The sequence below is a fragment of the Benincasa hispida genome, chromosome 7 (assembly GCF_009727055.1).
Source record: "Benincasa hispida cultivar B227 chromosome 7, ASM972705v1, whole genome shotgun sequence".
NCBI classification, from domain to species: Eukaryota; Viridiplantae; Streptophyta; class Magnoliopsida; order Cucurbitales; family Cucurbitaceae; genus Benincasa; species Benincasa hispida.
In genome coordinates, this window is record NC_052355.1 from 37,937,873 (window position 1) to 37,962,411 (window position 24,539).

Below are 24,539 nucleotides of genomic sequence, written 5' to 3' on the forward strand. Positions count from 1 at the left end.
GTGTTTGTTTACAAGAATGCAGTACATATATGTTTTGCAAATCTCAAAGATAATTTTTATGTGTTAAAACCATTAGCAATAAAAGCTCTCATAAATATTGATCTATTTAAGACTGCAGTAACTCATAATAAAAGACAGAAAATTTCTTCTAAAGAAGATGCACATCTTTGGCACCTAAGAATAGGATACATAAATCTCAATAGGATTGGGAGACTGGTTAAGAATAGACTTCTAAGCGAGTTAGAAAAAAAATTCTTTACCTGTATAGGAATCATGCTTTGAAAGCAAAATGACTAAAAGATCTTTTACTGAAAAAGGTCACAAAGCCAAAAAACCCTTAGAGCTTGTATATTCAGACCTTTATGATCCGATGAATGTTAAGGCAAGGGGAGGATTTAAATATTTCGTCATTTTTACTGATGATTATTCTAGATATGGGTATGTTTATTTAATGCAACATAAGTCTAAAGCCCTTGAAAAGTTTAAGGAGTACAAGGTTGAAGTTGAAAATGTATTAAATAAAACAATTAAAACATTTCGATTTGATTGAGGTGGAGAGTACACGGATCTAAAATTCTAGGACTATTTGATAGAACATGGAATTGTATCCCAACTCATAGCCCTTGGTACACCTCGATAGAATGATGTATCAGAAATGAGAAATTGAATCCTATTAGACATGGTTCAGTCTATGATGAGTTATGCTTCTTTACCTGACTCGTTTTGGGTTATACAGTAAAAACTGCAACCTACATTTTGAACTACGTGCCATCCAAAAGTGTTATTAGAACACCTTTGGAGTTATGGAATAGTCATAAAGGTAGATTACATCATTTTAGAATATGGGGTTGCCCAGTAGATGTACTTGAGGCAAATCCTAAAATCGTTCAAAATTGTGCCTAAATAGGTTACCCCAAAAGAACGAGAGGTGGTTACTTCTATGATACTAAAGATAATAAAATGTTTGTGTCAAAAAACATTACATTTTTAGAAGAGAACCACATAAGGGAGCATAAGCCCTGCAGTAAATTGGTGTTAAATGAACTTTCTAGTGAAACTACTGAACCTTCAACAAGAATTGTTGAAGAGCTCAATACCTCAACAAGAGTTGTTGAAGTTGGATCATCTAGTAGATCACATCCACCTCAAATGTTGAGGGAGTCTCGATGTAGTGGGAGGGTTGCAAACCTGCCTATATGTTATATGGGTTTAACAGAAATCCTAGCTATCGTGACTAACGACGATGTTGAGGATCCATGGTCTTACAAGAAGGCAATAGAGGATGTTGACAAAGATGAATGGATTAAAGCCATGGATCTCGAAATGAAGTCTATGTACTTCATTTCAGTTTGGGATCTTGTAGATCAACCTAATGGGATAAAACCTATAGTTTGCAAATGGATTTATAAGAGAAAATGGGGTACTGATGGGAAGGTGCAAACCTTTAAGGGTAGACTTGTGGCAAAGGGTTATACCCAAGTTGAGGGAGTCGACTATGAGGAGACTTTCTCACCTATTTCCATGTTGAAGTTTATTTGGATACTCTTGTCCATTGCCTCATATTGACTATGAGATCGACTGTTTTTCTGAATTGAAATCTTGAGGAGACCATATATATGGAGCAACTTGAGGGATTCATAATCTAAGGTCAAGAGAAAAAAGTTTGCAAGCTTAAACAATTCATTTATAGATTGAAACAAGCTTCTCAATCTTGAAATATAAGATTTGATACCGCGATAAAATCTTATGGCTTTGATCAGAATGTTGATGAGCCTTGTGTTTATAAGAGAATCATTAATAGTCTAGTTGCTCTTTTTGTGCTGTATGTAGACGATATCATACTCATTGGGAATGATGTACTACTGACTGAAATTGAAGATTGACTAGCGACCCAATTCTAAATGAAAGATTTGGGAGAGGCACAATTTTTTTTTTCTTTGGCATTCAAATCTTTACAGATTGAAAGAACAAAATCCTGGCCTTGTCTCAGATATCTTACATTGACAAAATGCTTGTTAAGTTTTTTATGCAAAACTCCAAGAGAGGTTTGTTACCTTTTAGGTATGAAGTTATTTTGTCTAAGGAATAGTGTCCTAAGTGTTGGGGTTGATATCTAAATCTCGTAGGATTCTATAGTTTGTAATTGTAATGTACAAATATCTTATTTATTTAATAAAATATATGATATTTTATCTCAATTTTAGTTGCATTAACCACAAACCAATAAACTAAGATCCAAGGTTATCTTGTAGCTTAAATATGTATGTAGAGACATATGGGTGGATCATGTTTATGTAATAACCTAAATGGTCTGTAGTAGAAGGATAAGGCTGGATACCTTATCCTGGTGATACTACGAGTATAGCCAATTTTGTAGATGTTACAATCGTTTCAAAGTGCTACAAATGATCTGATCTTGATCATTCATGTGGAGAATAGGGATATTCCATACAAAGGAGTTTGTATAAGACATATTTAGTCTCATTATATAATGCCATTCATAATAAAGACTTACATTTCACCAGGATGACCATAGGTAACATGATCTGAATCCTGAGTGAGTTGTGAACTCTTGGTCCTTTGATTTGTATGGGTGAGAGTGGCCATATCGCCGACTCAATAAGTTTACCATTTTGAGAATTCGTCTGATCGAGGAGTTGGGAACACAACTACACAAGAAGGAATTCATTCCTTCCCCAATGTTAGGGTAAGTAGATAAATTGCTCCCTTAAGGGCTGATTTCGGGGCTTGAATAATGTGGCGCCAAACCTTTCCTGACCCAAGAGGGGTTTGGTCATAGTTAGACTATGATTTATTGTTCACTAGAGGGATCAATGGTACTTAAGGAGTTAGATGTAACTACAAGGGCAAAAAGATAATTTTGGCCCAACTGTACTTACGAGCAATTTAGGAAGAGTCATCATACTGTTGACTGGTTATATCCAATAGACATAGAAATATATCTTAGTGTGAAGAATGCAACTGTCAGACTTTAGTGGAGTGTCTGACAGTTAAAGGATGGTGAGTAATTAATTAAAGAAGTTTCATTAATTGTTCACATACCGTTGGAGCTTCAAATTACAGGTCCATGAGGTACCCTCAATAGCTCAATGAGAATTAATGAGAATCGGTTTTTGGATTAATTGAGGGAATTAATTTAATTTTAATTATATATGAAAAAATTACTATAATATTTTTGATATATTATATTATAAAGTTTACTCGAGAGAAAAGGAATATTTGAATATGATTCAAATATTAATTATGTGAATTTGATTCAATAATTTAATACAAATGGGATTTATATTAAAGACATTGATGAGAGAATTAAAACTATAGGTTATATTGTATATGATACAATATTAAACTTGAAGGAATAAAGAAGGAAACAACAAAAGCAATCAGAATAAATAAGCACTCTAATTACGTTTAATTTGAGTTCTAAGATCATGCAAAATCAAAATTTTTAGAAGAGAGTTTCAAACAACACGTACCTTTGAAGAATTCCTCCAACCAAGTTGCTCTTCACGAATTGTCAGCTCCAAGACGTCAATGAGCCACCAAGAGATCTTCTTTACTATTCTCAATCTTGAATTTTAGTGGTGAAACTCACAATTGAGCTGAATTTGTGAAGGGAATGGAGTGGGTTTGGTGGTGAAGAAGAAGAACACTGTAGAAATCAATTTCCAGCCACCAATTTTACTCAAGCTGCCAAAATTGAGGAGTTTTATTCCTCCTCTACATGCAAGCACTGATGAGGAGAGTCAATGCCATATCCAATTGATGAAGAAAGTTGGCTAGGTGGGATAAATCTTGATGAATTCACCTCCTACTTAAAGAGGTTTGGATGTTTCCACTATCTTTTCAATTTTCAATTTAATTAATTAAAAAATTAACTAAAATATTATTTAATTAATTCTAAAACTAATTAATTTCAAAATTTCAAAATCAAGTTTCTCAAATTGAATCAAAATTGAAAACTAATTTGATTTTAATTAATTAAATAATAATTTAATATAAAATATTAAATTAATCACACATCTAATTTTAAACATGAATCCTATTCATGAAATTAATATTTAAATATTATAAACTCTTCAATTTCATTTAATTTCGATAAATTAAACGTTAATTAATTATATTGTATATAATTATACAAACCCTAATTTGAATTTGAACTATTCAAATTCAAATCCTAAATTCAATTTGAATACTTCAAATAATCATTCCAAATTCACTCAATTTACTAATCCAAGGTGTTCATGTTTTAGGAGCTAGTAGATGGACCGATCATGAGCTCCAACAATATGAGATTAATTGGCTAAAAATCTTTAGATCGAATTAATCAATATTCGTTAATTATCGAGTCTGTAACGATCCGACCCCCTAGGACTCAAGTTAGGCTGTTACTAATTACATGCATGCATGGAACTTAAAATGACACCCTTTTATGGTAAAATAAATGCTAAATAAATAAGGTAAGTTAAAATATTCTTCACTAAATTCAAATATTAAAAAAACAAATAATGGGGTACCCATAAATCATAAATGATAATAAATATGTCTGAAAACAATTCTTAATAGTAAGTTTCAAACATCAAAACTAGAAGTTAAGAAAAACATGAAAAGAAATCTAAATCTCATGAGTGGAAGCATAAAACTGGTCCCAATGGCTTGATCACGGATTTCGCTTGTCATTCGCCAGTGTGTCCCTGCTTTATCTGAAATATAAACATGAGAAAGAGTGAGTATAAAAATACTCAGTAAGTAACCCCACTACTGGGGTCAGGCTAGACATCTATGTCCTCTAGATGCCTACTTCTAGTGGAACATACAAACTGCTCTAGTCCTCATGGGACACATACATACATGACAAACTGGTTTCTATCCTATTGTAGTTAAGTATGCCCACTACCTCTGGTGAATCCGGAAGGAAACACAATATCTGGTGAATCCGGAAGGAAGCACAATATCTGGTGAATCCCGAAGGAAACACAATCTGGTGAATCCCAAAGAAAACATAATCTGGTGAATCCTGAAGGAAACACAATCTGGTGAATCCCGAAGGAAACACAATCTGGTGAATCCCGAAGGAAACACAACCTCTGGTGAATCCTGAAGGAAACACAATCTCTTACGTACACTTGGCTATGCGTATACCTCTTTCGTATACCCATAACCCACTTAATGTGTACCTCTTTTGTACACCTGGTCATGTATACACCTCTTTCGTATACACATAACCCACTGAGTGTGTACCTCTTTTGTACACCTAGTCATGTATACACCTCTTTCGTATACACATAACTCACTGAGTGTGTACTTTTTTCGTACACCTGGTCATGTATACACCTCTTCTGTATACACATAACATAACTGAGGGTTACCTTTTTTGTACACCCCAGATCCTCTCTATGAATGTAGGGATGCATACCTCTTTCGTACACATGGATATGTAAACACATAACCCACTGAGCGTGCACCTCTTACAACACCCCAGTACCCTCTAGGTATGTATCACTTTCATATACACCAACCCTAGTACATCTCTTTCATGTACTAGTGCCCTTAGACATGCATCACTTTCATATAGTCACATAGTTTGGAAAGGAAAAGAGATTTCATTTAACTTCATATTATATATAACATTCACATAATCATGAATCCTCTAAAATCTTCTCATCAAGGTCATGCTAATTAACTTCAACGTACTTGCTTAATCTAGTTTTAATGGATCAACTCTAGTACATCACTTTCATGCACTAACTCATGTAAACAGTCAACATTTGAAATTTCATAATATATCATATATCCTACACACTTTCATAATAAATCACATAAATATGTACATCAACAAATGCTCCAACTTTCACCTAACTTGAAGACAATCCAATAGTAGTGTCGCTTAACTCATAATTTAGGGTCATGCTCAATCGTACTTTTAATATGTCTCATAAAATTCTAAATCTCGCTCATACATTAAAATGCTTCAGACATAGTGTCACATGCTCATATATCTTCTCTAAACAGTCTTAAAATCCTCAAAATAAATCATAAATTTATCGCCCCGATACAAAGGCATTTCTAGTAGTAAGATTACATTACCTTAAAATTGAGCCTAAAATTAATTCAAGCAAACGAACTTCTTTCCAGCTTTCACAAACTTTGAATTAGATCCTCAAGACAAAGGTTGGTGAATACTCACTCCAAAAAAATTCAGTCTTCAAAATCTCCACTGAAATAGATTTTAGTTCCAATGAACAACACCTAAATTCCTTTCGAAAAAATTCCAATTCCATCTTTAAGATAAACCCAAGAGATTTTAGGCCAAGAACTTGTTGAACATTTATAAATTCCAAGAAAAATACCCAAACCTTAGTCCAAACAACAAAACTTACCTAAAACCACTAACTTTGACAATAAAGGCAGCCTACGATGATCTGAGGGAGGCACACGAACAACTGTGGCAACAGAACAGTGGCTGTGAACATCTGAGGGGCTTGCGATGTCGTCAGATCTGAAAGAGAGAGGGAGAGACAAGCGGCGGAGGGATCAATGGCTCGTAGGGAGGAGGAGATTCAATTGACGGTGAGATTCCAATGGCGGCAGTGTCAGGCGAGCGAGCGGCTACGTGAGGACTAAATCTGGACAACGGCGTGGCTGGACTAGTATGGGTCACGCGATTGGATCGGTCGGCTTGAGTTTCGAGGCGGCGCGCTAGGGGGAGGCTTTGGCCACGAGATTTGAGATGTGTCGACCGGATGGCTGGATGGATGGTGATAGTTTGGACGAGCGGCCGAGCGATGGGTGACGGTGACGGGAAGGAAAATTTTCGAGGGGAAGGGGGCAGGCAATGAAGAATGAGAAGGGAAAATAGGTTTTTTTTATATAAAATAATAATAATAATAATAAAACTAAAAAGGAAAATAAAATAAACTATATTTTATTCTTTTCCTTATTCCACTTTATATTATTAAATTCTTTTCCTTCCCAAAATGAAATTAATTCCTGCCATTAATTTCCAAATTGAATAAATTCGTCAATAATTAAATTTCCGCAATTACAAAGTCCAAAATTCCAAAAATTCCCTCAATTAATATAAATTACTAAAATTACATTATAATAAAAATTCAGGATGTTACAAAGTCACACCACTATAGTTCGATAGTTGCACTCTTCTTACTGTAGATATATTTGTGTCCACTTGATTTAGCCATAATCAGTAAGTCAACCCTTCACAGGTTGTTGATGCGTTGTGAATGTGATGAAATAATGGTGTGAAATTGCGGTGGTGAACTATGCGTTGCACATGCAAGTTTTCCTAGTAAAATCCAAGTATAAACCTTACTAGGTTTCCTGATAAGTCAAGGGTCAAACACAGGGACTACTGAGACAATATGCGATGGTAAATTTTGATTCCTTTGCGGTGAAAAAAATAAATATTTGGTTGGTATGTTGTGTAAAGTATAAATCTTATGCGGTAGAATTAAGTAAAGAGTTAATGACAGTGAAAGTTACAATGAGTATGCGGGGAACGGATTGAGAAGGGATTTAACTAACACTTTCTAAGATTGCGTTCAAGTTATGTGATCATGCTACACACATACAACAACATGTCATCTTTCAATGCAAACACCATGGTTCCTAATTTTAGGATGCATTCGATGTATACGATAATGTCTATAGGACTTATGTCTAAGCCTCTATTCTTGTCTATGCGATGATAAATGATACACACATACACAAGGCGACCGCATACTATCATATCCTATTTCTAGGGTACATGCGATGCATGATAGAAAACAGATCTCTAAGTCTCTATCTCTTGCTTATGCGGTTCTAGTCTGACTTTCTCAAACCTATATTCTAACCTGACTCTCTCAAGTCTATGTTCTTTCTTTAAACTACTCTCTCAAGTATCTCTAAAGGGTGATGGACGCATACATAAGACAAGATGATCGCATGAAATGAAAATCTTAGGTCATGCTAGCTAAGTGCTTCTCAACCCATTCAGAAATTTAGTTACTCATGTGCAATGTGAAGAGATTGAACAGATGTAGAGATGCAAATTCCATTTTATAAATAAAGTCAGAATACAAAACGACAATGGAAAGCAGGGATAGGATGCCCGGTAGCAATGTCTTACTCCCCGAGCTTTTACACTATGTTTTACTCTACTCTTCCGAAAAGAATGTTATTGCTTTCGAAGTATTGACCCTCTCTCTGTTCACAGCACTTCCCGATAGTCTCTCGAGCTAACCAGGAATGATCTTTCAGTGTCTTCTTCTCTTGCTCGCCTCCACCTTCTAAGTATAAGAATTACAGACTACGACTATCTATGATCTATCTTCTATGTATATGGCGAACTATGTATATTTCGAACTCCAAAGCTCCAAACTTCTTTAACAGTCGTGGCCTTCGGTATTTATAGAGCTTCAAAGTGAATAAGTTTTTCTCTTAAATGATTGCAATGATGGGAGGTCATTAAATCTTTGTCTGATGCACCGATTAATGGTCACCGAAAAGTTGAATGTACTTGTTACAGTGTGTCGTTAATGGCTTGTCAACTAAATTCGATTCGACCGTTGTCAGCTTTCCATCCCATCGTAATTTATTATGCTTTCATCTTGATGTACCGTCTTTATGCGGCCACCTTCTTGAGCAGACCTTCGCGAGCGCATAAGATCGCATAGCTTTGCGGTCGCAATCTTCTAATGCGCTCAGACGCCGAATTTCTTGGATTGCAATTTGCTTTGCGCCAACGCATTTTCCTGCAAAAAATAAATAAATTAGCTGCTTTAATGTGATGGGCGCATGCGATCGCAATGTTCTCAACTTAATGCTTTTGGACACGATTTTACATGTTTCTACCATCGCATTCCCACATTGTTTTACATCTTTGCATTGTAATAACGTGCATTTCTGCCCGTTATCAGTTGTTCTTAATAACGACTGGGTAAAATGCTATTGTACCCCTGAAATTACATCTTTCTCCTTAAGTTCTATCGATCCTTTAAGGAACAATTGGTTTGTGATTCAATCACAAAATCGGATTCCTCTCAGGCCAATAAGAGTGTGGGGCCCCTTGTTCAAAACCTAGATTCAACACTTAAGAGAACAACCTTCCTTCTATCCCTGAATCGAGTAGGTGTGAATTTCTTCTTGCACTTTATGTCCCCAACTATCTACCGGTCTTACCCCTAAAATGGGAGGCTTATTGAGTCGACGCTGTTGAACCAACCCTTACCTATGCAAATCTAATGATAATCTCGAATAAATAGGAGTTCATAGTTAGCTCAGGATTAAGATCAAGTTACCTAGGACATTTAAGCGAAGTAGTCAGTCTTTAAGCAATAAACAACATTTTAAAGTAAGAGTGACTTATTTCTTGGTTCGATCTTATGCAAACTCATTGCATAAGAAGCCCCCACTCCTCATGTCAATACATGAACGAATCAGGATCACTTTGTTTGTAGTACATTATAACAGATTGTAACAACTACAGAGTGGGCCGCATCTGATAATGTTGCCAGAATAAGACACCCAACCTTATTTGTATACTATAGACCGTTCTGGCTATTTACTCGAACTTGATCCATCTTTATGTCTCTACATAAAGTTCAAGTATTCATATAATAGCAATGAATCTTAGTTTATTGGATTTAGTCTTTACAAGTGCAATTTATAAATTCAATAACAACTTTATTGAAGAAATGTTGAATAACATCTTTATTAATAATAGAATATGTTTAACTTTACAAACTACGAGTTTTAGTACATACAACCCAACAAACTCCCACTTGGACTAAACCTCTAATGGATGAATATATACAATGTTGAGTTCAATAAGAGAATAAAAAACAGTAGAATAAATACAATAAACGAGGGCATCAAATACCCATTATTCTTCCACTTGTCGTAGTTCTAAGTATTTCATAATCTTAGTCCCACTAGGTGACCCTCGAACAGTTTAGCTGAAAGAGACTTCATAAATGGATTTGCCAAGTTGTCTTGTGAGGCTATCTGCGTGACGATCACATCTCCTCTATGTATAATCTTCTTGATGAGATGGTACTTGCGTTCGATGTGCTTTCCATGTTTATCTTCTAGGTTTCTTTGAGTTTGCAACTGCTCCACTGTTATCATAAAATAGGGTGACTGACAGATATATATTTGGGACCACTTCCAAATTAGTTAGGATCTTTCTGAGCCATACTGCTTCTTTTGTTGTTTCACTTGCAGCTACATACTCAGCTTGCATTGTGGAATTAGCAGTACAACTTTGCTTGATACTTTCTCCATATTACTGCTCCTTCATTTAGAGTGAATACTGACCCCAAAGTAGATTTTCTTGAATCAATATTAGTCTGGAAGTCAGAATTAGTGTATTTAGTAAGAATTAGATCCTTAGTTCCATACACGAGCACATAATTTCATGTTCTCTGAAGATACTTGAGGATGTTTTTAACGATAGTCCAATGATCATATCCTGGATTGGATTGAAATCTACTGACAATTCCAATTATATAACATATGTCGGGACGAGTACACAATATGGCATACATTAAACTCCCTACTGCTGATGCATATGGAATTCATTTCATGACCTCAACATCTTGAGGTGTCTTAGGACTTTGTTCCTTAGATAGATGAATTCCATGTCTGAATGGTAACATTCCTTTCTTGGAATTTTGCATTTTATATCTAGACAACATCTTGTCTATATAAGATGTTTGAGATAATGCTAAAGTCCTGTTCTTGCAGTTCCGAATTATTTGGATCCCAAGAACATAGTGTGCTTCTCCTAAATATTTCATTTGAATTGCCTAGCAAGCCATCTCCTAATGTCAGCCAGAAATTCTACTTCATTTTCTATGAGTAGAATATCACCAACAGATAAAACCAGAAAAGTGACAGTTCTGTTAATGATTTTCTTGTAAACACAAGGTTTATCAATATTTTGTTTAAAGCCATAAAATTTGATCGTAGTGTCAAATCTCATATTCCAGGATCGAGATGCTTGTTTCAATCCTTTAAGCTTGCAAAATTTTTGCTCTTGACCCCGTTCTATAAACCCTTTTGGTTGAGACATATAGATACTTTATTCAAGATAACCATTTAGAAAGGCTGTCTTGACATCCATTTGGCAGATATCATAATCATAAAATGCAACTATGGACGAGTATTTTCATAGACTTTATCATGGAAATTTGAGAGAAGACTTCTTCATAGTCTACCCCCTCCCTTTGGGTAAACCCTTTTACCACAAGCCTAGTCTTGTAGGTTTGTACCTTACCAGCTTGGTCTCTTTTTCTCTTGTAGATCCACTTGCAACTAATGAGTTTTACCCCTTCTGGTTGATCTACAAGATTCCAGACTGAATTGAAATATATTGACTCCATTTCAAGGTCCATGACTTTAATCCACTAGTCTTTATCCACATCTTCCATTGCTTGTTTGAAAGTCAATGGATCCTCTAAGCCATCATCTTGTATGTTGACTTGAATTTCAGTTAAACCCATGTATCGGTCAGGCTATTGCACAACCCTCCCACTACGTCGAGGCAATCTCAACTCTTGAGAATGATGTGAAGTACTAGTTTCATCAACAACTCTTGTTGATGAATTTGTCATTTCTTTGGGAATTTCATCTATTACTAGCCTACTACGAGGTTGATGATTTTAAATGTGGTCTTCCTCCAGGAAATTTGCATTTGTCGATACAAATAACTTATCTTCCTGAAGATCATAAAAGAAACCACCTTTTGTCTCTTTAGGGTAACCTACAAATAAGCATATCTTTGAACGACGTTCCAACTTCTTAGGATTTTGCACCAACACATGTGCTGGGCATCCTCAGATCCTAAAGTGGTGTAAACTACCTCTACGTCATCTTCATAGCTCGTAAGGTGTTTCATAAACACTTTTCGAGGGAACCATGTTCAAAATGTATACTGCAGTCTGAACTACATAACCCCCAAAAGAACTTGGTAACTGAGCATAACTCATCATAGAACGAACCATGTCTAACAAGGTCCTATTTCTCCTTTCTGCTACACCATTTTGTTGAGGTGTTCTAGGTGTTGTGAGTTGCGACTGCATTCCATGTTCTATTAAATATTCCTGGAATTTTAAGTCCATATACTCATCCTCTCGATCCATTGAAGTGTTTTAAGCCATTTACTTAATTGGTTCTCAACCTCAACCTTATATTCCTTGAACTTTTCAAGTGTTTCAGACTTATGATGCATTAGGTAAATAAAGCCATACCTTGAATAATCATCAATGAAGCTGATGAAATATTCATACCCTCCTTTAGCTTTAACATTCATCTGACCACAAAGGTCTGAATGCACTAGCTCCAAGGGTTCTTTAGCTCTAAGACCTTTTCTAGCAAAAGATCTTTTAGTTATTTTACCCTCTAGACAAGATTCACATGGCGGTAATGAACTGTCTTCTAACTGATTTAGATGATCGTTCTTAACCAATCTCTCAATCCTATTGAGATTGATGTGATCAAGTCTTAAGTGCCAAAGGTAGGCATTTGGAGAAATTTTTCGTTTCTTATTTTTAGTCTCAATTGTTTTAAACATCTCTCTGTTCAAAACGGATTTTACCTCAGTCAGTTTTAACATGTATAAGTTATTTTCTAGTTTTGCAGAATAAATTTTGATATCTTTTGAAGTAATGAACACTTCATAATTTTCAAAAGAAACTTTATAATTTTGTTCTAGTAAACATGAGACAGATATTAAATTCCTTTTCATAGAAGGAATGTAATAAATATTTTCAAGCAAAATGTATCTATCTCTTATAAATAACTTCATATCTCCCACTACTTTAGCTGAAACAACCTCCCCGGTTCCTACCATAAAGCTACTTTGCCTTATGTTAATAGTCTCCAGGAACTTGTTTCCTTAGAGAAAGTACATATATGATTAGCGACACCTGAATTTATTATCCAGGTCTTTTTCTTGTTTTCCACTAAGCATGTTTCAATGACAAGTAAATCGTATTTATTCCGTAGTTCGATTTTCACATTCTCATTTATATAGTTCAAAACTTTAGATGAGTTGGGAGATAAGAGTACAATTCTTTGTTCAAACTTGCTTTGAATCATCTTTTGCTAGTAATTTACATGTTGAATTGTTATTACCATTAACTAATACGGAAGCGAGTATTCTAGAAGAATTCGACATGTTGAAATTTTAAACAAATTCTTATTAATGAATTGCAACTAAATCCAAATTAAGTTTTAGCAAAAAGTAATAATGTACCCATAATCATTTTATTTGCAACGATACTATAATGAGTCGGAAAAAGTGCTACCGAGGGATAGTCAAATACTCCTTCACTAAAGTAAGACATTCTTAACTAAATACTATTTCCAGAAAAAGTCTTATTCTTATAGTTATTTAGTTACCGTTTTTGGTCAGAAATTACTAACACTTAGTAATTTTGTAAGTGTAACCCTCAATTTTCAGACTTCAGTGGTCGGCCTTAACTGTAACACTCCAAATTTTGTTATTAACGTAATTTCAGTAATTTCCTTTAATTGAGGGCATTTTTGGAATTTTGGACTTTTAAGTGTAACTGCTGGAATTTAATTCTTTAATGTTGGAAATTGATGTTAGGAATTAATGTCATTTTCAAGGAGATTAGTTAAATTCTTTTTGGAATTGGGAATGGTAAGGGAAAGAGAGATTAAAAATAGAATTTGGAAGAGGAAATGATAAAATAATACGAAATAAGATATAATAAAATAAAGTAAAGTATTTTATTTTATTTTATTTTAATTATTTTAACTTCAACCTCAACCTCTCTCTCTCTCACGTGTAAACCCCCCTCCAAAAAAAATTTCCTCTCTCGCTGTTGGACCTGCACCGCCCTTATCCCTCACCGTTCAGCCTTCTGTCGTCGTGCGCCTTCGACGTCGAGGTCGTTCGCTCACCGTCCGCATTTCGTTCTTCGCCCAGTCATCCAATCCACGCGACCTACTGCCGAATCCAGTTGACCGCCTCCTTCGTGCCGCGCGATGCCGCTCACTGTTCGTGGTGTGCAGTCGCGCCACCGTGAGTCGCTAGCCTCGTCAATCGCCAGATCTGAGTCGAAGCTTCCCCAGCCATACCGCCCAGCCTTCAGTCGCCGCCCAGAGCGGAATTTGAATGTCCAATGCCCCGCACCTCTGCAGAAACCCAGCCGCTCGCGTCTGCACAGTTGTGACACCCAGCCGCTCACATTCACGCCATTGTCGTCCGATGCTCCTAGCCATGCTGCCCAACCTTTTCCACCGTCATGGTTGTCGTCAGATCTATTTTGGGTAAGATTTTAGTTTTAGGTGTTTTCCTTGAAGTTTTGGGTGTTGTTTTGTTTTGAAATCATTTTGGTTAAAATCCACTATGATTGGACTTTCAGAAGCAAGATTCGGAAGATTTTAGGACGTTGCTCATCGAGGAAGAGACCCATTTTCGACAGAAATTGTTTGATTTTGTAAAGTTTTGGGTGAATAGTTGGGTTGGTATTCTTTTGGTTTAATAGTACTTATGAAAAATTAAGTTATTAATTTTGGATTCAAATTATGTTTAGGTTGGCCATTGGGATTGAGTTTTGGAAATTGTTTTGGGGCCAAGCCACAACTTTGGTAAGTTAAATTTGGTTAATTGGATTTAGACCTCAAAGATGAGTTTAAAACTTTGGATTTATTATTTTTGGACCAGGGGTGCTAAATTAATATTTGTAATTTATATTATAGGGTGGATTCAAAGTCTTCCAAGAGTTGTAAGAAGGTTAATTACTTGGATTAATTTGTGACCAAATTTGAGGTAAGTAATCTTACTACTGGAACTACCCTAGTGCCAGGCAATGATAATTATGATTTACAGAGGATTAGTAGTTAACATGATATTCATGTATGTGTTCATTGACTGGGGTTTGAAAGGACTAGAGCCAGGTATTAATAATTATGGTTATTGAGGATATATATGGTTTGATGTTTATGTATGCCTTGCTGGCATGAGGATTTAAAAGACTAGATGCGCATAGAGACATTTGAATGCTACGATGATTGAGTATATTATTATTCTTGAAGATCCTGCTGAATCTAAGGATGATGAGATGTATATGTATATTATAGAGTTATGATGACGAAATCTATATGTACGTTATAGAACCATGATCATGAGATTTATATGTATGTTATGGGATTAGGACAATGAGATATATATATGTATATTATAGAACCATGTTGTGATACTTGTGATGTTGAGATTGTGATAGTGTCCACACTGATTAGTTAGATGCCTACTGGAGGTTGTGTTTCTTTCGGGATATACTAGAGGTGGTGTTTCCTTTGGGATTCATTAGAGGTTGTATTTCCTTCGGGATTCACCAGAGGTTGTGTTTCATTTGGGATTCACCAAAGTTGGTGTTTTCTTCGGGATTCACTAGAGGTGGTGTTATCCTTCGGGATTCACCAGAGGTTGTGTTTCCTTCAGGATTCACTAGAGGTTGTGTTTCCTTCGAGATTCACTAGAGGTTGTATTTCCTTCGGGATTCACTAGAGGTAGTGTTTCCTTCGGGATTCACCAGAGGTTGTGTTTCCTTCGGGATTCACAAGAGGTTGCATTTCCTTCAGGATTTACCAGAGCTTGTGTTTCCTTCAGGATTCACTAGAGGTGGTGGTTTCCTTCGGGATTCACCAGAGGTTGTGTTTCTCTCGGGATTCACTAGAGGTGGTGCTTTCCTTCGGGATTCACCATAGATTGTGGGACCTACAGGATTTACTAGAGGTAGTGAGCATACTTAACAACAGTAGGATAAAAATCAGTTTTTCATGTATGTATGTGTCCCATGAGGACTAGAGAAGTTTATATGTTTCCACCAGAGGTAGGCATCTAGAGAACATAGATGCCTACCCTGACCCCAGTAGTGGGGTTACTTACTGAGTATTTTATACTCATCATTTCTCATGTTGTTGTTTCAGGTAAAGGTAGAGATGCACTGATGATTGACAAGTGGAATCCGTGATTGAGCCACTAGGACCAATTCCATGTTTCTTCTCATGATATTTGGATTTCTTTTCATATTTTCAACTTTCAGTTTTGATGTTTGAAACTTACTATTAAGATTTATTTTCAGACCTATTTATTATCACTTATGATTTATGGGTACCCTATCGTTTGTTTTTAATATTTGAGTTTAATGAAGGTCTTTTGAATTTACCTTATTTATTTAGCATTTATTTCACTATAAAAGGGTGTCGTTTTAAGTTCCATGCATGCATGTGTTTAGTAACGACCCAACTTAAGTCCTAGGGGGTTAGGCCATTACATTAACGATGCTACCGAATTAGAAAGTCAAGATTGGGAATGGACCTAAGAAATCCTATCCATTTCTGGAGTTTGAGTTGTTTCGAATCCTGTGTTACAACCCTCTGAGGGGATAACCATCATTAGACAACTTGCAAGGGTCGTCTAAAGCTAATCAGCAGGCGCAACATAGGAATCTCATGGTCCAAACCAATGGAAGAGACTACAGGACACATTATCACATATCTTTCACCCATTTACTATGAACTACTTCCTCATTCACCTTGATCTTGACCCATATAAACACTTTCTGAATGGAGCAGTCGAGGTATAATCACACGAAGTGTTGTATGGACCTCACAGTGTGAACTCTTCAGGAATGTGAGAGTTGAGATCAATATATCATATATTTTATTTTACAATGAATAAATTTCCCTTATTCACCTTGATTTTGACCCATACAAACACCTTTCAAATGAAGCAGACGAGGTATAATCGACATGAAAACGTTGCATGGACCTCACGGTGTGAACTCTTTAGGGACATGACAATTAAAACCAACATATCGTATATGTTATTAATCTCCCACTGAAGCATTCTAACAACAAATCATATACGTTATTAAACTCCCATTGAAGTGTACTAATTATTATTTGGGTATATTTATACTCAAATTTATTTCGGCTAATTAAAAACCCTAAGTGTATGTGGTTTATCCAATAACGCTTATAAATGGATTTTAACCTACAATGTCTAGGTGATAAACCATTTTATTACCTCACACCGCTCATGTACACTTATAAAATTGGTTAACAATGCTCAATTATTTGGATATAATCCCCAGGTAGGAGGTGTTCCGTAGACCGTCAACTTAGAAACCTTTAGCATTAGATAGGATTATATACCCGTTGAGTTTGTAACCTTGATTTATAAGATAACGACCTATTTTAACTATTTAAAACAAGCGTTTACAACTTATCTTTGTCATAGATTTTAATGTCTAATCCAATTTTATAACAACTTATAAAAGAACATGCTTTGCATCCATAACATTGAAGAAAGGCATTCAACATTTAATATAATACTTATATTAAACAAAAGAAACCCTAAACATGCATACTATATATTATAACAATTTATAAAATATATCCAATGCATGTAATATGCTTCTTTTGGTGGGATTTTAAATCTACATGACATACAATATGCACAAACATGTTTTAATTTAAATATAACATACATCACATGCATAAATATTTAAACAACACTGATATGGTTCAACTTTGGCATCCTAAACAAGCAATAATAACTAAATTATTAAACAATAGGTTCAAAACAACTTCAATTTTGATATGGACCACACGAACTGACCCAAACGAGACTCAAACCGCTCGAACTGGACCTCCAGAGTTTCAAAAGATGCTGAACTGGTCCAAGGATGGCTGAACCGAACTGGATTGGATGAATACCGGTCGAATTGGACCTCTCCCGCGTGAAACGACTCATGGACGCGCGCTGTTCTTGGCTGGGATGTACAATGTCGTGACATTACATCCTAGGTTGCAACACTGTTCATCAATATGCCTGTGGCGTTGCAATGCTCGATGAAAAGCGTTACGATGCTTGCAGGCAGTATCTCCAATTCCAATTTTGCTGCTCAACCTTGTTGGCTTCAAACTTCAAATTACAACCTAATTTCGTCTCTATTGATTCCAAATAAATTACAAACTCTAGAGCACACATAAAAGCTCATCAAACGAGAGCCAATTACAAATTTAACTTAGGAATCAAAGAGAAATCTAAAGCCAAAGTTGATAAAATTACCATATCAGTCCCAAAACATGCAATAATAAAAATTCCTGATACCAATTAAAGGAACAAAGAAGCAAGCAATGGAAGCAATCAGAATCAATAAGTACTCTAATTACGTTTAGTTTAAGTTGTAAGAGCATGTAAAATCAAAATTTTTAGAAGATGGTTTCAAACAACATATTCTTTTGAAGAATTCCTCTAATCCAAGCTGCTCTTCACGAATTCTCAACTCCAAAAATTCAATGAACCACCAAGAGATATTCTTTACTATTCTCAGCCTTGAATTTTAGTGGTGGAACTCACAATTGAGTTGAATTTGTGAAGGGAATGGAGTGGGTTTGGTGGTGAAGAAGAACACTACATAAACCAATTTTCAGCCACCAGTTTTTCTCTCGATTTGCCAAAATTGAGGAGTTTTATTCCTCCTTTTCATGCAAGCACTAATGAGGAGGGTCAATGCCACATTTAATTGATGAAGAAAGTGAGCTAGGTGGGATAATCTTGATGAATCCACCTCATACTTGAAGAGGTTTGAATGTTTCCACTATCTTTTCAATTTTCAATTAATTAAAAAATTAACTAAAATATTATTTAATTAATTCTAAAATTAATTAATTTCAAAATTTCAAAAACCAATTTCTCAAATTGAATCAAAATTGAAAATTAATTTGATTTTAATTAATTAAACAAATTTAGTTAATTAAATAATACTTTAATATCAAATATTAAATTAATCACACACATAATTTTAAACATGAATCCTATTCATGTAATTGATATTTAAATATTATAAACTCTCCAACTTCGTTTAATTTCGATAAATTAAACGTTAATTAATTATATTGAATATAATTATACAAACCCTAATTTGAATTAGAACTATTCAAATTCAAATCCTAAATTCAATGTGAACATTTCAAATTGAAATTCAATTTGAATACTTCAAATTGAAATAATTCCAAATTCTATCAATTTACTAATCCAAGGTGTTCATGTTTTATGAGCTAGTAAAGGGACCTTATGGACCTACAGATCATGAGCTCTAACGATTTGAGATTAATTGGCTAAAACAATTTAGACCGAATTAATTAATATCGTTAACTATCGAGTTACATCGCTATAGCTCAATAGTTGCACTATCTTCACTATAGATATATTTATGTCCACTTAATTTAACCATAATCAGTAAGTTGACCCTTCATAGGTTGTTCATAATAACGGCTAGGTCAAATGTTGTTTTGCCCCCGAAATTACATTTTGCTCCTTAAGTTCCACTGATCCTCTAATGAACTATTGGCTTGTGATTCAATCAGAAAATCGGATCCCTCTCAAGCCAATGAGAGGGTGGGACCCCTTGTTCAAGACCTGGATTCAACATTTAAGAGAACAACCTTCCTCCCATCCTTGAATTGGATAGGTGTGAATTTCTTGTTGCACCTTATGTCCCTAGCTATCTACCCAATCATACCCATTAAATGGGAGGCTTATTAAGTCGATGTTGTTGAGCCAACTCTCATCTATGCAAATCTAAGGATAATCCCAAATAAACAGAAGTTCATTAGCTCAAGATTAAGATTGAGTTACCTAGGTCATTTAAGCGAAGTAGTCAGTCTTTAAACAGTAAACAACATTATAAAGTAGGAATGACTTATTTCTTGGTCCGATCTTACGGAAACTCATTATATAGGACGCGCCCACTCCTCATGTCAATACATGAACGAATCAGGATCACTTCGTTTGTAGTACCTTACAACAGATTTTAACAACTACAGTGTGGGCCGCATCCGATGGTGTTACCAGAATAAGGCACCCAAACTTATTCGTATACTATAGGTCATTTTGCCTATTTATTCAGACTTGATCCATCTTCATGTCTCCATAGAAAGTTCAAGTATTCATATAATAGCCATGGATCTTAGTTTATTGGATTTAGTCTTTACAAGTGCAATTTATAAATTCAATAACAACTTTATTGAAGAAATGTTGAATAACATCTTTAGGACCTACAACCCAACAAAACTATAGACTATATGTTATATGGGTTGTATGTTATATATGATATAACATATGGTTATATATATATATATATAATGGTTTTAATTGTAAATTAAAATTAATTTAATTTATTATTTATTTTAAAAAAAAATTTGATGGGAGGGAAATATCTTCTCTCCCCTATTTTCTCTCAACTACTACGTATTAGTGGGGAGTTTTTTTTGGAAGGTTTCATCTCCATTTAGTAAAAAAATACAGAGACAGATAAAAGATCTGTATCTTCCTCCCCCTCTCTTGCTTCTCAAATTCCCTCTCTTCCAAAATAGCTAGAGCACACACTCCTCATAGATTCTCACATAGAGAATGTTGAGGTTTCCATCGTGGAGGTGTTCGCCGGTTCGAAGGATTCCATTGAAGAACGGTCTTCAAAGGCAAGAGTTTCCGAAACCCAAAATTTATTTTTTTTTTCTACATTTTCTTCTAAGCATGCTGTTTTTAATTAGATGGAAAATCCGCTATGATTACTATAAAATTATGATTATGTAAATTTTGGGTTTGAGTTCGATCCCATGTTCTGTTCAAGTACCTTCAATGGTTCTTTCACTAAGACACCTCAAAAGGTTGAGGAATGAGACAAATCCTCTATGCATCGGCTGTTGGCAGCTTGATGTATGCGATGTTATGTACTAGACCTAACATCTGTTATGCAATGAAAATAGTCAGTGGATATCAATCTAATCTAGGATTTGATCATTGGACTGCCGTTGAAAACATTCTCAAGTATCTTCAGAGAATGAGGGACTACATGCTCGCATATGGATCTAAGGATTTGATCCTTACAAGATGCATAAACTATGATTTCCTAAGTGATAGAGATTCTAGGAAATCCACTTCAGAATTAGTGTTTACTCTTAGGGGAGGGGCTATAGTCTGGAGAAGCACCAAGTAAGGGTGCATTGCTGACTCCACTATGGAAGCTGAGTATGTAGCAACTTGTGAAGTTGCCAAGGAAGCTGTGTGGCTCAGGAAATTCCTAACTGATGTGGAAGTGGTTTCAGACATGTCAAAGCCCATCACCCTTTATTGTGATAATAGTGGTGTTGTGGCTAATTTTTGAGAGCCTAGGAGTCACAAACGAGAAAAGCACATAGAGCGAAAGTATCATCTCATTCAAGAGATTGTGCATCGAGGATACATGATCGTCACGAAGATAACTTCAGTGTACAACGTTGTTGATCGATTTACAAAGGCCCTCACGACTAAGGTGTTTGAGGGTCACTTGCAGAGTATGGGCCTATAGGACATGCCACATCTAGTCTAGGGCAAGTGGGAGATATTGTACTGGGCGCATTTTATGCCCTAGTTTCTTGTTTTGTATACTTTTGTATTAGTATGACTTTTATGATGTACACCCCACTAGCTTTAGGAAAAGTGGGAGATTGTTGGGGTTGATGTCCTAAATCTCATGGGTCTTATAGTTTGTAATTGTATTGTACAAATAGTCTATTTATTTAATAAAAGAAGAGGTATTTTATTTGACATTTAGTAACATTAACCTACAAAACCAATAAACAAACATCCAAGGTTATCTTTTGTAGCTTAAACATATATGTGAAGACATACAGGTAGATCGTGTTTAAGTGATAACCTGAACGATTTGTAGCAGATGGATAAGGTTGGGTACCTTATCCTAGTGACACCATGAATATGACCCGCTTGTAGATGTTACAATTGTTGTTAGGTTCTACAAATGATTTGATCCTTATCATTCATATATAGACATGTAACTCCTTAATTCTCTCAACAAAAATCATGACAATGGGAGTTGGAAGCAATTCAATCGTCTTCTTCCAAAAATTACAAAGGGTTTGTGTATTTTTTATTGAACTAAAATTCTCTCATATTTGCTTGCTCTACTAGAAGAAAAATCTTCTCCTAAAACTCATCTCTCTCTCTCTGACAAAAATTTATAAAAAAAAAGCCCACAACCCTCTCTGTAATTCTCAACTCCTAAGAAGAATACAGGAAATTCTTTTGGGGTGATGTCCACATTGATTTGTTGGTTTTTGGTGTTGTTCCAAGAAGAGTTCATGATCGTTCGTTGAGAGAAAATTTGTGAAGATCTTGTCTTCAAGAGTTTAGTAGTTTCCAAACCTTAATTCCTTATCTATTACGAAATCAAAGCATGCTGTATTTTACGTTTAGAATGCATAATTAGGTTTTGTAATTTTATTTTTATGTAAAATTAAGATTTGGGGCCGATTCGCGCTTCCGTATCAGACCTCACAGTTCTTCAGAAAGCTCCTTAACCAATTCTTCTAATGGCATACATGAATTGGCAGAAGGATAATGCATTGACGTCAAACTCGGACTAGGTATCTCCCAAGGGGAATAAGTATCGTACACAGGACCATGCAAAAGCTAAAGACATGCTTCAAATGGATTACCTTGAAGTAAACAAATTTGACATGTCTCAAGCTCCTGTAATTTCCTTGTAGCTAAAACTTGAACAAGAGAGGCTAGTTCAGATAATTGACTTTTAAGCTCATTAATTTCCCTTATCTCTTGTCCTTCTTTTTGTTGAGTCGTTTGCCTCGCAAGAGATGCATAATAGATATTTATATAATCTTCCATAATAAAAGCAAGTAGATTATAAGATAAAGGAAAATTTTCTTGGTGTTTTTAAAGTTTACAAGTAAAATTTAACTAAAAGAGATTAATTGGCTTGGCTCCCCGGCAACAACGCCAATTTGTTAGCTTGGGATTTACTGTCGCCTATAAACCTTTACAAAACAAATAACATTTATTATTCACCGAATCGACTACTTAAACTACAAGGTAGCACAAGTAGCAAGTATGGAGTTGAATCATAGGGAGTTCAAGAATTAAATCTCTCTTAAGCTAAATTTTTCTATATAAAGCAATAAAAACGGGAGGGAGTTTTTGTTTAGTTGATAGGAAAACTAAATTCGATAATTAAAATATGAAAAAAGTAAGATAAATTGAGAAAGAGAGAGATCAAACACAAGATTACCTTCGTCAGTTTAGAGATCATCGGGTTTTCTATGAATCTAATCATTGATTAATCATGAAAAAAAATCTTGAATTAACTATTTTGTAAGCCTAATCAAATATAGGGAAACCCTTAACAAACTCCCCAATGAAAATTAACATGTCGTCAATCCCTAAATTAACTAAGCTCATTACAAAGGAAACTTAATTAGTTAATTGCATTACGTTCTTGGATTGATTAGAACATTAAGCAAGATTGGAAAAATTTAACCGAATGCATTTACAATCTATAGGTTATGTTATCAATTAGACGATCTTAAAGACTAGAAATTATATCATAATTCAAATTAAAACGTATTACTACTGAATTAAGCATGCTTTCAATGCAATTATGGACATTAAAAATCATGCATAGCAAAGATAAACATACAAGAAATTGAATTGTAGATTCAATCTACCTATATGCTTGTTCTAGAAATTAAATCAAAGAAAGGAAATACAAAAGAAACAACAAGATTCAAGAAGAGTTCATAATAAATCTCATAAAATTCAAAGAGAAACCCTACAAACCTCAAGAGCCAACGTTGTAGCCTTCAGTCATTCATCAAATCCAACTCACGATGCCAAAATTTACAATTACAAACCAACATTGAAAAAAATCTCATTAGTTTTGGCCTAGAATGGCCAAAATCGAGCAATATGCTCCTAAGACGGCCTAACTCTTCTCTATCTTTATCAGAAAGAAACAAATTTATACTACAGTCGCAGCGTAGCGACACTAATAGTACCATTGCAACGCTTCACCACAAATTAGACCTCAAGTGTAAAACTAGCATTGTTACTAATGATGGGCAGAAATGCATGTCATATTAGGCCTTTTATTTAGAATTATGAGGGCTGTTAAGTAGAATATGCGGCAATTATGTTAGGAATTCATGAGAAAATGAGTTTGCGTCGTTCAACATTAAGAATCTCGGCTAACCCATTATTATGTGTTATTATGCGTTCAATTGTCTATCTTTGTAGTTAACGCAAAAAGCAGGCGTAGACGTGGAAGCCGAGCTATCGCATAGTTGACCGCATGCAGAAAAATTCTCCATCACAAACACGAATGGATACGTTCACGGGTGTTGCGGTAATTGACCGCATGCGTCCATCGTATAGAAGTTACGATCGTCAAGCGATTGCGGTCATCGTGTAGAAGTTGAGATAATCAAGCAAATGTGGTCATTACAAGTTTGCGGTTACACGATGATAACCATAATAGTGGGATGAACGCAAGGTTGGTGGAATGGAAACATTAACGCATATCTCGGGAAAACCAAAAGATGATGTTGACATTTCACCTACCATGCCGTTAGTAGCAGAGATTCAGAAAAGAACCAATACACCGCGAATATCAAAATTAGAGCAG

General features: G+C 35.2%; 1 long non-coding RNA gene across 1 annotated transcript; it reads right to left on the reverse strand.

Moving 5' to 3' along the window:
• Positions 1-4,549: 4,549 nt before the first annotated feature.
• Positions 4,550-6,878, reverse strand: LOC120081586. Its single transcript, XR_005482886.1, has 2 exons — positions 6,106-6,878; positions 4,550-4,721 (listed from the first exon to the last, which is right to left on the reverse strand). It is a non-coding gene; the product is annotated as an uncharacterized LOC120081586 (long non-coding RNA).
• Positions 6,879-24,539: the final 17,661 nt, after the last annotated feature.